Source organism: Amblyomma americanum, chromosome 8 (genome assembly GCF_052857255.1).
Source record: "Amblyomma americanum isolate KBUSLIRL-KWMA chromosome 8, ASM5285725v1, whole genome shotgun sequence".
Lineage (NCBI taxonomy): Eukaryota > Metazoa > Arthropoda > Arachnida > Ixodida > Ixodidae > Amblyomma > Amblyomma americanum.
The window spans coordinates 67,182,513-67,198,215 of NC_135504.1; the positions used below are offsets into that span (position 1 = coordinate 67,182,513).

Below are 15,703 nucleotides of genomic sequence, written 5' to 3' on the forward strand. Positions count from 1 at the left end.
CCGAGCTCTTCTGCACGCATAAGACCATTAATATATCGAATGACACTTTCCGTTTCTACGCATGGCCAGAACCGCATGCTAAAAAGAGTAATTGGAAGGAAAAGTTTTTAATAGTGCGCTGAAGGATGCCTCGCAGGAACACTGTACTAGAACAGTCTAGAAAAATGTATTAGATTCCCTCCACATGGCTGAGGACAAGGCAAATAATAAACCATGGCACAAAAAATTCGTTTGCTTTGAAGCCGAGGCTTTTTAGAGAGCCCCCCAGTATATAAGTATAGAAGGAAGGTTCGCCAATTGTTTGACTGCCATTCGTTTCACCTTATGGTGAGAAAACAGTCTTTCAAAGGTCCTAATTCACTGCATCTGTTCTCCTCTTATAGACTGCTATGCGGATTTATTGACCCCTCTCGTGAAGCCGGTCACGGCCCGTTGGTTTACGGGATCTCTGATCTTTCAAGCCACTCGAGCGAGGCTAACGCCCCGTGGCACCCGAGAAATCCGCACTGTATGGCGTTTGTGGCAAAAATCGAAAACCTTTCCCCGCCTTTCTAGGAAGTTACTCCCCAACGCTCATCTAAGAGTGAAACATAGCGGAAGAGGTGCTTGCACTGTGATGTGAGACGTGCAGCTCACCGTCGCTAGGCTTCCTTCTCGGCTTCTCCACGTCTCTTCTCTCTGCTGTAGTTGCTACAACGGAGAAAGATAAGTAAAAAGGTAATACGAGCGCATTTTTTGCAGCACAGCTTTCATGTTACCTTTTTCAGGAAAACGTCCAACCCGGCACAGTTAAATGCGCTTTCTAAGCAAAGAGAACTGGCAGGCATTAAGAATAACAGGAGCTCCAGCCGCACACCTAAAATAGATTGTTCCCAGAGAGGCCCCTCCATTCTAAATTGCGAGTGCGTATTTTAAAACACCAATGTGTGCGAGCAGCCTCGCTGTCGAGCTCTGACTCTGGACTCATTCCATTGCACTAATGGACTATCGATTACCAACTTCCTGAAATGCAAGCACTGGCTTATTTCTTTGTATTCCTATCTTTTCTCTGTAAGCAGTTCGCGCTTTAATGAAAACGCAGTGGTGTCGAATATGTGCAATGCACTTATCCTTCCTAGAGAGGCACGCTCCGTTTTTTCTGCGGTGCCCTAAATTTGCAGCGAGATCAGGAGACATTATAAAGCCCAATTATACGAATAAAAGCGCCCAGGATGATGACTCCATTCCAGAGTGTGTCAAATCTAAAGAAACAGCTTAGCACAAGACGGCGATCACCGATTTCTGAGCTGCTTAGAAATGGCCTCAAGAAAACGATGCCTGCGTTCAACTGGGCACAAAACCTTGTGGTGTCCTGTGTTGAGATAATCACTTTGTGACATGATGCCGCACCCACGAAAAGGCCAAATAAAAGCTACTTTTGACGGCGGCTCTAAATCGCCGAAGAATTCTTGTGGTTTCTGCAATTATCGCCCGTTTTACGATGTTTTTGCGAGCCATTGAACGGTATTGCATAAATTACATGTAGGCAGGATACACACTACACAATTCCCCAATTCTGGCCACGCACAAACGAGAATCCCTGAAAATTATCCACACGCCGTTCGAGCAATGGGGGCAACCATGACACGCGATACAATAGAGACACAGCGAACGCTAATGCAACGAGTGCCCGAAGCAACGCCAGACACTGGCGTCCTGAACTGAGGATGCCATTCGCCTGACTCTGTCTTCTTGGAAATAAGTTCGTTAGTTAGTACATTCATTCATTCGTTAATCCATTCATTCATTCATTCATTTATTCATTCATTCATTCAAACATTCGTTCACATTCAAGACAGATGTACCTTAACTTCAGTAAGTACACATTTATTGCCGTACTCTCAAGGATAGCTGCGAATAAATAAGCGATGTATCGCCGGCAGTCATGCTGACTGCTCTGGTTCAGTGATCGTAGAGTTCCCGTCGATCTGAACGCCCACTTCCGGTTCCGGCCACTCCGTTGCAGCCGCTACGCTCGTGGACTCGTTATAGCCGGCAGTGACCGCATCCGGTTCTTGCCCCGCCACAAAGCGGACGGGGTCCACGAAGACGGCCCCGTCCTCCGGCGTCGCTGTTGGCCCGCGCAACCGGCGTTCTGGAAACATCGAACTTAAGGGGGATTCAAAAAGGCTGCTTCTATAGTAGAAACTGCGACGCATCCCTTCTAGAAAATATGTACGGGAGCTAACTAAAAGCCGCGCAGTGCCGTTTTCTATCGCACTCTGTGGGCTCCGCAGCTTTGGAAAGGGGGCTCCGATTCTGACACGCTTGGGCTCCCGTATCTTTCATTTAGAAGCCGCCGCGGTGGCAGAGTGGTTACGGCGCTCGGCTGTTGACCCGAAAAACGCGGGTTCAACCCCGGCCGCGGTGTCGAATTTCGATGGAGGCGAAATGCTGTGGCCTCTGTGCTGGGCAACGTGTGGCCCCAAAAGTTATCACTATTGCCGGAAAGTTGGCAGCTAGTTCGGAGACTGGGGTGCTGGGTGTGTCTGCTGCGTTAACTACGGTAGAAGTCATATTCGTCTAGCCTGCTCCTCCGCATGTGTCCGTTCGCAGCAGTATGCTCGCGACAGAGACGTTCCGCCTCCTGTCACCCGGAGGACACGGCTGTGCGCTTGCAGTTTTCTTACCACGGCAGCCCAATATGGCTGAGCAAGGCTTCTGCAGATAATGTGGCTTTCGGCTGAGGCGAAGTAGCTGTCAAGATCGCGCACGCAGCAGTTCCAGTGCCGCACTGCTCAATACCGGCCTCCTACTATCGGCATTGTTGTTCTGATTTTCTCCTTTTCATCAGTCTTTAGTTATTTATCATCATTTTTTTAACTTTTCAGGGGTAAGGGGGGATTTAATCTGTAGATAGCGCACTATAATTCACTCGACCTTCCTGTGCCAAAGTGCCGAGTAGTTCTTTGCAGTTTCAGAAAAGCAAACACAAGGACCGCCAATTTGGCGTGGTCGCCTTCCGTGTCAGGCGACAAGAATTCGACGGTCAGTCATGAGACATTTATTCTGTTGTACACGCCGCAAAACTCAATGCTCCAAGATGCTTTGCATTCACTAAGTCGTCCACAGACATGTCTAGAGCGCTCCAACTTCGTGCCGTCTGCGCTCCGCAGCGCGCAGAGTGGCGTATAGCGGCAGCGCCTGGTTCGAGACTGTGCGTCTTTGAATGTCGTCTGAGCACGAGACGTGCGCTATCTCAAACCGGGCGCCGCCGCTAGACGTCACTCAGCGCACTTCGGAGCACAGGCGGCACGGGCCACTTCATTTACCGCTGGAATGAGCGGAAGACGAGGTTTTGTGTTTGTCTTGGCTAGTGTTAGGCCGAAAGCGTGTATTGCACCTCGTAATTGGTAGTTGCGCCGCAGTGTTTTCCTCTGTGCGCAGATTAGGGTTTATGGATTAGGGCGTTTAACCTCCCAAAGCGACTCAGGCTATGAGAGACGCCGTAGTGAAGGGCTCCAGGAATTTCGACCACCTGGGGTTCTTTAATGTGCACTGATATCGCACAGTACACGGCCCTCTAGAATTTCGCCTCCATCGAAATGCGACCACCGGGACCGGGATCCAGCCCGCGTCTTTCGGGCCAACAGCTTAGCGCCATAACAACTCAGCTACCGTGGCGGCTCTGTGCGCAGATTAAGTTATTTCGACACTGCTTTTTTTCACTTCCTAAATAGATTTAACGTCAGTCAAAGTTCAGTACAAGGCCGGTATGGAAACTTTCGCAGCATTTCTTCGAAGTTTTTCTGGAGAAGAGCCGTACTTTTACGACTGAATCCACATTTATGGCCAACAATAGCCAAGCCAAGTAAGAAACCTCGTTTTCCTGGCATTCCTGCGCCACCCCAAGGTGGATGAAGTGTAGCGCCATCAGCTTTCCCTCCAGTTATAATAAGAACCTCTATGGCACGGTGCGCCTTCTGAAACACGTGGCCACCTGCCAGCAGCCATGCTATACCGTGCCCTTTATCGCAAAATTCTCGAGAAGAACAAAAAAAATGCGAGAGGAAGCCCGCCGCCAACTAGAGGTTATCGCAGGCGAGACCAACTGAAAATAAAAGAAAAGGGTCCTACGCCCAAGAATAAATTTTAGAAGAACCCAATCAGAGAAAGAAGACACAAATGGCGGCCGGGTAAAGGCCGTTTGTGAGAGGCCTCAAAAGGATTAATAATTAAGAAAGCAGACAAGAAATATGGTCGGGCCCAGCGTGCCCAAGAGCTTCGGATGGGCTCGCAGGTGGCCAAGAGGAGGGAAGATGCGGGGATCTGTAGGAAGGAGGACAAGCAGGAAGCGGGGAACCAGCAACAGGATGAACGAGCAGGATCCCGCAGTATTTTTTGGCGCATGCGCATTCGAAAGCTACCTCAAACAAGGCGGTCAATGTTAGGTGGCACTGAGTGCTCCGGAGCACACCAGGGGAGGGCTTTAGACAAGGCTGTTCACCTCTTTGCATTGGGACTTCCGCAGCTACTGCGACCAGATTACCGGAGAGGGACTGTCCACTCACCGCTGGCGACGGTCACGAGCACGAACGAGAGGACGCTGACGACCGAAGCGAGCGTCATTACAGCGACCCAGAGATAGACGCTCAGCGGAGGAGTAGACCTGAAAGGAAGCGAAATGCGAACGGAAAACAAAAAGCACACATCCCCCAATACGGCGACGTTACGCTTTAACTGGACAGTATCACTTAGAGAATTACTTTTCCTTTGGATCTAATTACACTCTTATTGCCCTCGACACTGACTAAACGGCCCTGGAGATTGCGGAGGTATGGTGAGGTTTGATTCGTCAGAATACGGCTACACAAGCCTGATTAGCACAGAATTTAATTCAAAAACTGATCTCAAAAGAGCCCTCTTCTTTTGGTATGTGTCAGTAAATGTGCTTTTCACTGTGAACTGGTGATATCACTACTCATACGGCTTCTTCATATCTCCACCCCCCCCCCCCCTTACGATTCGCCCATTTCATCACCTCTTCTTCTTTCGCAGCTGTTTCTACGGTTCCCCACAATAACTAATTCCAGGTGATATCTGCACAAACACAAATGGCAAAAATCATAGCGATAAATTTACGAGCACTTGTAACCTTATGAACACCTTGTCGACTATTTCTTTGTAGCGTTTAATGTGCGCACCTGGCCACAATCCGTGGCATATCTAATTCCGGAAACTGACGACTTTGGTTTCGAAAAATGTGTTATAATGAGGTTTGAAACCTGAAGTTTGTTCTCAATTTCCTCATACACAAACTAAAGCACCCCGAACAAAATATGCTTCCTTGCATGTGACTAGGTTCATGGCCCCATACAACCTGTACACAGGTGAAACAGCGCGGTACAGATAAAATTACTTTCTCCACTCAAAGACACAAACTAAAAATGGAAAAATACAACAGTAAGAGGCACTCAAAAACCTAAACATAATTTTTGACGTGACGACAGTTTTAACTAGAAGCACTTAGTTCTACATTTTGGTCAGTGTACGCTTGAATACACCAATTGATGTGTGCCTTTAATTACGCTAACAAGATCGTTATTTTTGTTCAAAAGCATTTTCTATTCGGGATAGTAGGCTTTGCCCACCGTAATTTGTTCTCAGCTTTGGTAGCCTGTATTGCTTTTTTCGGGTCAAAATTTGGATTTAGGATCATATATGTGTATGCAAAATTGTCACGGTTTTTCCTTACTTCGTTTTATACTATATAAATCGCAAGTTTGTTTTCATAAAGATGATCCGCCATCAGTATTCCATACTTGCATCGAAAAGCATGCGTGCGTTCACTGTAGTTCAAACCTTCTAGAGCAGGGATCAATTTTTCCTGTGTAATTAATATGTTTGCGTTAAATGATTACCCCATAAAATTAACTTGGTGCGGTTGCTTACTGCTCAGTAAGAAATAACGCGCAAAGGTGCTCCTGACGCCCATGTGATCCTGTCTCGAGCAACTACACATCGCTCAATATGCGAGCCTCACAGGGGCTTTCTGCGCAAGTACTCACTCAGTGCTTGATACTGAGCTGGTATAAGTCGCCGTAAGTCGAGATGAGGCCTCCCTTCGCGGTGAGGCAGAATCTGCATATCAAAATGAAACCCTTCAGTGACCTATAGGCATTTCCTGCAGTGTAAGTGAAGCGATAATGGTCTTTTCTGCGCCGTAATTTTATCTATTATCTATGTGTTGAAAGCGGCTCCTACGTGCATAAGGTATAATTTAGATAGATATCCTAGATATTTGGAAAAAGGCAGCAATGTAACCGAACATAAGAAAAAAAATGCTTGGAAGTCCAAATCAACCATAACAAAGATAATCAATCAATCATAAGCAAAGATAATGTCACATAGGCTCCGAGTACATGCCTATGTGTCAGGAATTGGTCAATCTCTACTTTACATTTGTACTTTAATTTTTTTGTTTCACTTCACTTCTTTTCTTTAATTCTTGACTCCAATAATCTTCCGAGTAATGTGGTTTGCGCACCCAATTTCCAAACGGTTATTGAAATGATAACTTGACGAGTTCTGTTATCGTTCATACTAAGTAATTGTGAATTAGTTTCTTCCTGTTTTCTTATTCTGTGCTATCTTGTTGACATGTTGCCAATATCTTATTTGCGTGTGATATATGTGTAGTTAATCACCCTACAATAATGCCTCATAGGCGCTGTAGACCGGTACTTGTTATACATAAATAAATAAATCACGGAGAATCTTCATACCACTCCTGGGGCAACGGTGCAGTGGTTAAGCGATGAGCCTCTGCTCTGTCAGGTATCCGTTTCACACACAGCTTTCGGTGGGGCTTATGACTGTTCAAGGTGAACTAGATCGTTTTGAACGGTCGGTACCCTTTACTTGTCGCGGCTCCACGAGCCTATCGTTAAGTCCACCCTTCCATTGAGCCCACCGAATAAAGAAACCGGAACATTCTCACACTTTTCAACTAACCAACTTTTCAATCACTTGAGAAAGAGGCTTATGAGCGCCGAAAAATTAGCCAATAAACTGCTCTTCACTGAGCTATTTGGCTGTGTTTTTATCATGCACGGTGGCTGTAAACCGCACTGCTTTCCGCAACAAAATGCGCGGGAAGAGTACCGGCATTCCACGGCGTTACGAAGAACAGCCGTTCGCCGTTTGTATTGTCAGAGGCTACAACAAAACGTACATTTCGTTATTTTTGTTTTTATTATTCGTTAATTTATTCAACCCTTCTAAACCACAAAAGCTGCAGATTAGCCGGAGATGGGGAGATTCTGAAAACGTGACCCGCATGGCTAAACAGTGAAAGTGGGTGCTATAGGAGTAGGAAATTTAAATAGGATTAGGTGAGTAGTAGTTTACACTGTAGCTGTCGCCATCATTTTGAGCCCATGGAGGAAGGTTGAAAGCCCGATGTAGCTGAGAATCGTCGCAAAACTATGTCGAAGGAGCACACACGCAGGGCAAAACGCTTCTCTATAGAACACGTTCTGGGCATGTTTCGCGATATCTGCATGAACACGCTGAACACGCGATATCTAGCGATAACATTTGTTTGAAAATGGTCTGGATGTAAGAATGTGCAGTTATGTTAAACCCATAGGATTTCGCCGTCATTTTCTGCCTTCCTGGTCGCGGAACACAGTTCGGCTGTTCTATACATATGTTTTGCTCTCCGTACCGTATACAGCCGGCACTGACATCGTAAACAACAGAGAAGGAAATACATTCGATGCTGTTTCTATGCGAATCCTAGCAAGGCAGAAAATATAGGACGTAGATTCTGAGTTGTTTCTTCGAAGAAACATTTCATGTCCATGATTACTGAAGGAATTAGAGGCGCAATGTGAGAGACAGTTACCGCCTTACCGCCAAGGCGCATGCGGGCAAAGTCGGACGGTCGTAGCGGCCTTGTGCGATCCGTGTACAGGATGCGGTAAGGCAGGTGACTCCACGGAGTGGTCGGCGCCTCCATGAACCCGCTCTCATCTGTCCAGCGCAGAAAGATGTGAGAAAAATGTGTGGCTCAAGATCAGCAGCAAGCTTGCGCGCCTTATCGCCCCGCCGCGATGGCAGAAGACTGACTGGCTGCGTCCGATCGACAACCTGTTGTCGTAGCGGTATAGACGTGCCCCTTATAGTGCTATGAAGGAAATCAACTGTTTGATCATTTCGGTGTGGAGTTGCGAAGCAGTTCACGTGGGCTTTAGAAAACCGATTTCACATAGCAGGTCTCTTAAATACCGTGGCCGAAATTGTTTTTCAAGCCGCTCGGGACTAAATATCACAGCGAGTAGCACTGATCGTCGGTTAACATTCTAGCTACAAGCATACAAAGAGGACCGCGCAAAACATTTCCGCAAAAGATTGAGACTGGACAGCACCAATAATCATAACTAAAACATAATGACTGACTACGTAAGTGCGGTGGTGGTTCTTACGTGCAGATTGCTGTTCTCGGGTGGGGATAAGAATACTATTCGGCGTTTTCAATTCTGCAAGGGGATGTTCCGGGGCTCTGCACGGACCTTTCAGCACATTAAACGCAGTTCGCTCTGCAAGTCCAGATGAGCATTAACGTTGCCTTACATTGTCGTCCTAGTGTTGTTGGTTTTTCTGTGATCTATATGCCTCATTGAGGGCTAGCGCAGCAGGGGGCAACAGAAAGCCTGGCGAGCAGATTAGATTGAAAAGTTAGGGGGGGGGGGGGGGGGCTGCTGCTGGCACAGCACAGGGATAATCGGGAGAATATGGGAGAGTTTTTTTGTTCTGAAAACGACGTAGTTGGGCTGATAACGATGCCTTATAAGCCTGAAAAACTGAAGAAAATGTCTCATACTTTGAACAAGAACCCCTATACTTGTAATTAGACAGCATAAGGAATCGATAGGTATTTTGCCACCGTCCTTTTTCGTTCTTAATTCTGTTTCGTCATGATCAGGTTCAGGTTCACATCGCTATTTTGTACACTGAGCGCACTATTCCCAGTTTGCATTTCTTAAAACGACATTTTCGGTTTCACACGTCTCTGGCATTATTTTGCCCGAAGGTGTTATGGCAACTTTAGGTCCGCTAAAAAAATAAAGCGCTACTCGCCACGGTGGATTAGTGGATATAGTGTTTGGCTGCTAACCCGGAATACGGGGGTTCGGTCTCGGCCGCATTTCGATGGAGGCTAAAGACAAGCGGCCCGTGTTCGAAATTTTCTTGAGAATTGCACAGCGGAGTCCCTCAAAGACTGAGTCGCTTTGTGACGTTATGCCCTAGAAACCGAACCAAACAAATAAAGGGTTCCTTATAACAATGGCCTTCACGCTATCATGGTCGTTTCTACTTGATGGCCGCTGCGTAGGCAGCAGCTTATAGAGTTTTAAACCACGCCTAGCGGTTATGAACATGTGGCCTGTAGCGTCATCTGCCTCTAGCCTTGTTCGATATCGAAACTCAGCTAACTAAACAATCGTCTATATTAGCTAAACACGCGCACTCTGCTTCTATACCAGCCTTAGAGAAGCTGTATTTCAGAACAAGAACAATGATGATTTTACTATAGGGGGGGTAAGAAACTGCAAAATGACTCGTTATTGCTTACTGAAGCAAGCCACGTCATCGCCAAGCACTTTAAAACCACAACGCGCTATACAACAGCAAACCATTCACCTGGTAAAGGCTTGTCAGGAGATATGACACCTGTGAGAGAAAACAAGCGCATTTATTTAAAAAAAATCATGGTCGTAATGCGATATTCCTGTAATGAACTATCTTTGCAACTGCAAGCTAACACTTCGTAAGCAGTGGAAATGTAAGAGTCGAAGCAAAGTGTTGCCGCAAAGAATTGTGAAGAGTATCATCTCATTTAAGACTATTCTGAGAACTGTATTCTGATCTATTTTAGATCCTTACGTGAGCTGATAGCCAAAGGTAGCACCTCTTATGGCAGAGCACTAGCTACAAAATCAAGGCTCCTGTCGATATTCCGGGGGTGTAATGAACATTTCAACAGACAAGCTGATCTTTTGACCTTCTTTCCCTCTATGTATGGGCTTTAACGATCTATGCGACAAAGATTTAGCAGCAGAAAACTACTCTAAGAGCTGAACATATCCGATGTGGAGAGGCATTTCCGCACATCTGTTGGAAGGGCAGAATGGTCGGAATGGTAGAATCCTTTACTTTTAATTTTCAAGCGCGCCGCCTTTGCGCCCTGGCATCCAGCCGAAAAGCGCTGAGGCCATCCTTGAGTGTCTTCTCTTTCGTCTGCATCGATTACGCTTTGTTCGTCGCACTCTGTGCCGCGTGGAAACTGATAATAAAGCCACAGCTTTAAGGCTTCCCTTCAGCAGAAAAGGCGACGTCGGTGTTGTGTCTGGAAATCCTCGCCCGGCGTCGCGAGTATACGTCTGGAACGTTTCATATCCTGTTTGCATGACGCGAGAGGGTGGCGCCAATATGCGGCTGCCACCGGAAACTCCCAGTGATCTGATGTACGCCGCTGCGCGAACAGATGGCGCGCGAACAGCCTAAAGATTTTTTTCAATGCGCAATCCGAGTCCAGGTGGAACGCTCCCTTGTAGCCGTGCGATTGTGTGCGCTGTAAACACTAATTAGATCAATAAGCCGAGCGATAACCTAATGCTAGTATGCTTTACACGATGCACAAAAATGATTTTTCTTTGTCAGAAGAATGGATGGGGTGCTCACACATGACAGCCCGACACCATCGATGAGTGGTGGCTTCAAAGTTTCGGGAACAAGTCTGTCGCGCCTCCTCTTTATCCCGGTGACACCTCCAAGAGGCTGATGAGAAGGGCGCGTTCCTTATTCTTTAAGCCACCGCGTTTGCAAAAAAAAAAGTAATTGAAGCCTTGCCATAAATTTTATTGTAGCAAACAAGGGACAAATTGAAGGTTACTACGATAGCGGACGCTCAAGCACGAGCAGGCCATACGTTGCTTTAGCGTGTACGCACAGTGAGAGTGACATATTACCACAAACTAATTCCTTACGGTTCTATATAAATATTGCTGTCGTGCTGTCAATAAGTATTGTTATCGACGTTGCCAACATTGCCGTTCGTCTTCGCTCCCCTCACCGAGTTTTAAGCTGACAAGCACCATTAACTGACGCCCACGTTTTGTACTCACCTTAATTACTGTGACCCTCGCACTACCCTTCTCCTTCTAAAAGGAAATCGCCAGAGTACTCGAAGTTACGCAGCAGCATAGACAACTTTCAGGGTTTTGCTATAAGTGGACTCTGTGCACAGAGAATTAATTTCAGAAATATTGACTATTGTACTGTCTCGGTCATTATTTTGCTCTCTGAACGTTTTCATCATTCCTGAAATTTACCTACACAGGCACACCGAAGAACAGCCGCTATTGAAAGGTTATAAGGTTATTCAGCGATGAGGTGCGAGCCCATGAGTATCTTGCTCGAATAAAATCCTACTCTTCTTTATAATGAGCTTCATTCGCGAGGCTCATTTCGTTAGCAAGCTAAAATTTCGGCACACAGAAAGGAAATCGCTGCTTTCGTCCCCTTGCAATTCAACTCTGTGATTATCCTTGGGGAACGAGGCACAACGTGAGATGTAGCCGCATGGAGTAAAAATAAAGGTGCGACTTACGCAGTGACGCATGGTATAGCTCACTCAGTTCCGCTCCTGCAAAAAAAAAAAATTACAGCAGATATTACAACTGACAAAAAAAATTACTAAGCAGCTTGTGATTAGAAGTTGTGTTTGTTCTTATTACAGCGTATTACGCCCGTCGGAGAGCACCGATAGCTTAACGGTACAGCACTCATTTCACGTGTAATAGCACAGCAGTTCGAACCGCTGTGCCGCTGCAACTGTCGACTTGATTAACAAAGAACGCTGAGGATGCATGGAACCGAATAACCACTCCTGATATGCTGCCTGATTCTAGCGACCGGTGTCCACAACGTACTTTTTCAGTAGAGCAAGATTTGGTCACCACCTCCTTTGCGAATACATCCGTGAAGACCCTGCCGTCAGTCCCCAGCGGCTGCGTGTCTACTCATCTATGTGGTGGTCCAACGTGATACGCAGCGGACGATGCTAGGAATATCTGTATGCAGACAGGCCAATATTATAAAGTAAACCTCGCAACGTTAAAGGCTAGAGCGCCACCAAGTGTGGCTAGCCTAAAAATGCTGCTCGGGGATTTAGAGGGTATTAAATTGAATATGTCATTTACCTTATTCAGGAACGGAAGGCAGAAGACGATAATAAAGTATTGAAGTGAGAGCACGCAATACGCTATCGAGGTTTAGCGTACAGGCGAGACCAAACGGACCTTACCATTGGCTGAAATTGGATGCAATATGCAGCCAATGATGAGGTACATCGCAGCCCTGTCAACAGCAGACGACCGGGCCTGACCACTGGCTGACAGCCAATGGCGAGATCTGGTCGCCAACCAGCCAATGGTCGGGTCGCTTTCCCTAGGCGCTCGAAATTCGCGCGCGTATATGAGTGGCCACTCACAAAGGACCGAATGGATGCGGAATGGACAACGAAAAATGGATAGCTTACAGAATATGACCCCTGGGTTTTGAAAAGCGCCACAGTGAAGGCGCGATTAGCTTCGACAACGCGAGCTTCGCAACGTCCCCATGCACTTATATCTCAGAGCACACGGGCGTCTTAGCATCTCCAACCCATCAACATCACGATGCTGCGGCCAGGATTCGATTTTGCGACTTCGCGCTCAACAGCACACTGAGCAACTGCAGTGGCACAGTGGCTACAGCTTTTTGCACAAACAAATGACAGTAGTCTCGAAGACGCCATGGCAGCGAGGAAACCGACTGCAGGATATGCAAAAAATACTCCCCAGTGAACAGCCGTGAAGGCGCTTCATACTTCTACGAACATTCCTGCACTACAACGGCGCTAACACACTCTCAGAGAGGACGAAAGAAAGCTTTTTCATGCGAGTGTTGGTCTGCTAGATGCGGTGCTTCCACTCTTACCTCTAGCTGCTTTCGTTGTGCCCTTAGAATAGGGCTTACCCATGGCAGTCTGTATGGCAAGCGGAGATCAGCCTGGCTTACTTCTCTTCTTCCTCTTCAACGCAAAATGACTGATGCACATGAGGACATCAGAAGGCAAGCCAATGTGAAAGAAGGGAGTACGAATACTAACGATATACAATGGCAACGAAACGACGTAAAAAGAGCGTCAACATTAGACGTTTTTAGCATACCGGAGACGTATACCGGTTTACCGGACCCCTCTCGCGCATGTGCAGTGGCTCCCCTCACCCCAACAATGCCACTGTGCATGCGCAGGAGGGGTGCGGTAAGCTGGTAGTACGTCTCCGGTAGTACGTTTCCGGTATGCTAAAAACTTCTATTAAGCGCTAGCGACGAAGTGGAAACGTATGCGATGCAGTTTACCATAAAGAACTGGCGACACTCATTTCATCTCGGGCATATCGATTAACAGTTCGTTGTTACAAACTAATTGAAGTTCCTACATAAAAAAATTGCAGATTAAAAGAAAAAGCTGATTAAATTTTTCTATTAATCTTCTTTCTTACTCCAAGCCTGAGATACTAAGTGAAAGAAAGTATGAAAACAATGTTGGCTTTTGCAGCTGACACGACTCAATTAGGGCCGCCGTTTACTCATACCGTCTTTCTCTCCTTCGGTGCAACCGTCAAAGGGCATGCCCTTAGGCACGTGTGTGAGCGTCTTTACTGGTATGTTATCGAAACCGGGAGATTTTTGTGTTAACTTTTCATTGCCTTTACTTTTCTCTCAAAATTAATTTATTTATGGTTCTTCCTCTCAAATTTCTTTCCGCTTTGTTCCCTCGATTTTTATTCCGATTTTAATTCAAAATTAGTTATTGGTATTCACAGATTACTCTGTTTATATTTATCAGCCCCGTGAGATAAATCTGGATGAATATTCTCCTGTGTGCATCTGCACCAAACACCGGCCAACCACCACAGTGGGTATGTGCCATCGCTTTTTAGGCAACAGCAACAACAAGAGCTCATGTCTTTGTTTCCTCCATATCCATTCCTATCACCTCGAAATCTTTGAAACTTCATTATTAACCTTCCCTTTTTCATCAATCTTTATGTATGAACCGTTTGAGCTAAGTCCGGGTGAATTGTTCTTCTGCTTCGATCTGCACCACACTCTGGCCAATACTCCACCGTGGGTTTGTACCATTCCTTCAGAGGCAACAACAACCGACAAAGTCCATGCGCTTTGTAATAGCTTCAGTCGAACTGTACATCTCAGCATCTGTGCACTCCTGTAGTGTGAGTGTAGTTGCATCGTCATAGGTAATTGTCCCCTCTTCTTTTTTTTGTACTTGTATTTTGGTCTTGGTAGACATGGTCTCAAGCTATGCCTACAAAATATGTAAGAGAGAGCAATCAACTAACAATTATGGTAGTCTGACGATTAGGGACTCGCCTCTCTCGCCCTTATGCCTCTGTTCTAATTTTTTCGCAGTCGTAAACGACAAGCATACGTTTTGATAGCGTTCGATTTATACCTACCTTCTTATTTTCCGTTAATTATTGCCTCTGCAGCTTCATTCTCTTCTTTCGAACCGCTTCAACCGTATAGTTAACATAATGATTTCCGAGCAATGCTGGCGGTGGGAGGAAGCACTAGTTTAGGAATAACTTGCTTCTCAGATCACTTGATTGTAACTTGAGCCACATTGGCGGATGCGTTTTTTTGTGGCTGTTTTTAAGATAAAAAAATCTTTTTGTGCAAGACATCTTGACAGTGCCCTGTTGCCTCGTCACGTCGTTCCCCCAACTTCATCATAACTCTTTACACTGGGCCTAAACTTGGCATATTTTCGCGCTTGAAACAATATTTGTAAAAATATCTTTCTACGAAGAAAATAGGGTAAACTTCTCTTTGTAGTATGTCAATGTCCAAAACTCCAGCCTTCTGCACAAAGGAAATGTTCAACAAGTAGATTGCTTACATTGGGGCGCTTTCGCCAGGTTGCGCGTCCTTTGGAGCACAGGGCATCTCTAAAAAATGCCCTGTAGCGGCCTCTCCACGATGGGTACACGGGGTTATGTCCAAAGGCATTCACAGCATATCAGGCTGATAATGTGCAAAAAAAGTATTAAACTGTACGCAGCGAAATTCCGTTCTATGAAAGCCACAATACACAACCTTTATTTCGCTTACTATCTAGCCTCACGTGCAGGTTTTTAACCGGCAATTTTCAGCCTAAAAGCATCCCAAAAGCTAACCTGCATAAGAGAAACAACACAACACCACCACCAACGATTGAAGCGCTGTCACTTCTGAGCGGGAAAAAAAGGTAAAAGTCGTTTGTTTTGGAAGACGTTTGGCGCATATATGTCCTAGGCGTTCAAAAATTAAAAGCCATTCCATTGCACTACAGCATATTTTCTAGCACAGTATTTATTACAGGCGCTGATGCATATCCCACGCACGACACAAATCCAACGCAATATCCCACGCAGGATCTTTTATTAATAATAGCTGCTGCCAGCTGTCGCTGCTTTGAGGTGCCGCGATTGAAAACCAGCATGACTTCATCTGCAGTAATAAAAGACAAGAACAATCACAAGCCGTAGAAGTCAGCTGATTTCCGACGTGGTTTCAGCTCGATCAGTGTACGCTAGGAAGCTGGTAC

General features: G+C 46.1%; 1 long non-coding RNA gene across 1 annotated transcript; it reads right to left on the bottom strand.

Annotated features, from left to right (window-relative positions):
• Positions 1-1,978: 1,978 nt before the first annotated feature.
• On the bottom strand, positions 1,979-13,113 carry LOC144100403 (uncharacterized). Its single transcript, XR_013307645.1, has 6 exons — positions 13,027-13,113; positions 11,657-11,692; positions 9,688-9,717; positions 7,897-8,016; positions 4,551-4,648; positions 1,979-2,134 (listed from the first exon to the last, which is right to left on the bottom strand). It is a non-coding gene; the product is annotated as an uncharacterized LOC144100403 (long non-coding RNA).
• Positions 13,114-15,703: the final 2,590 nt, after the last annotated feature.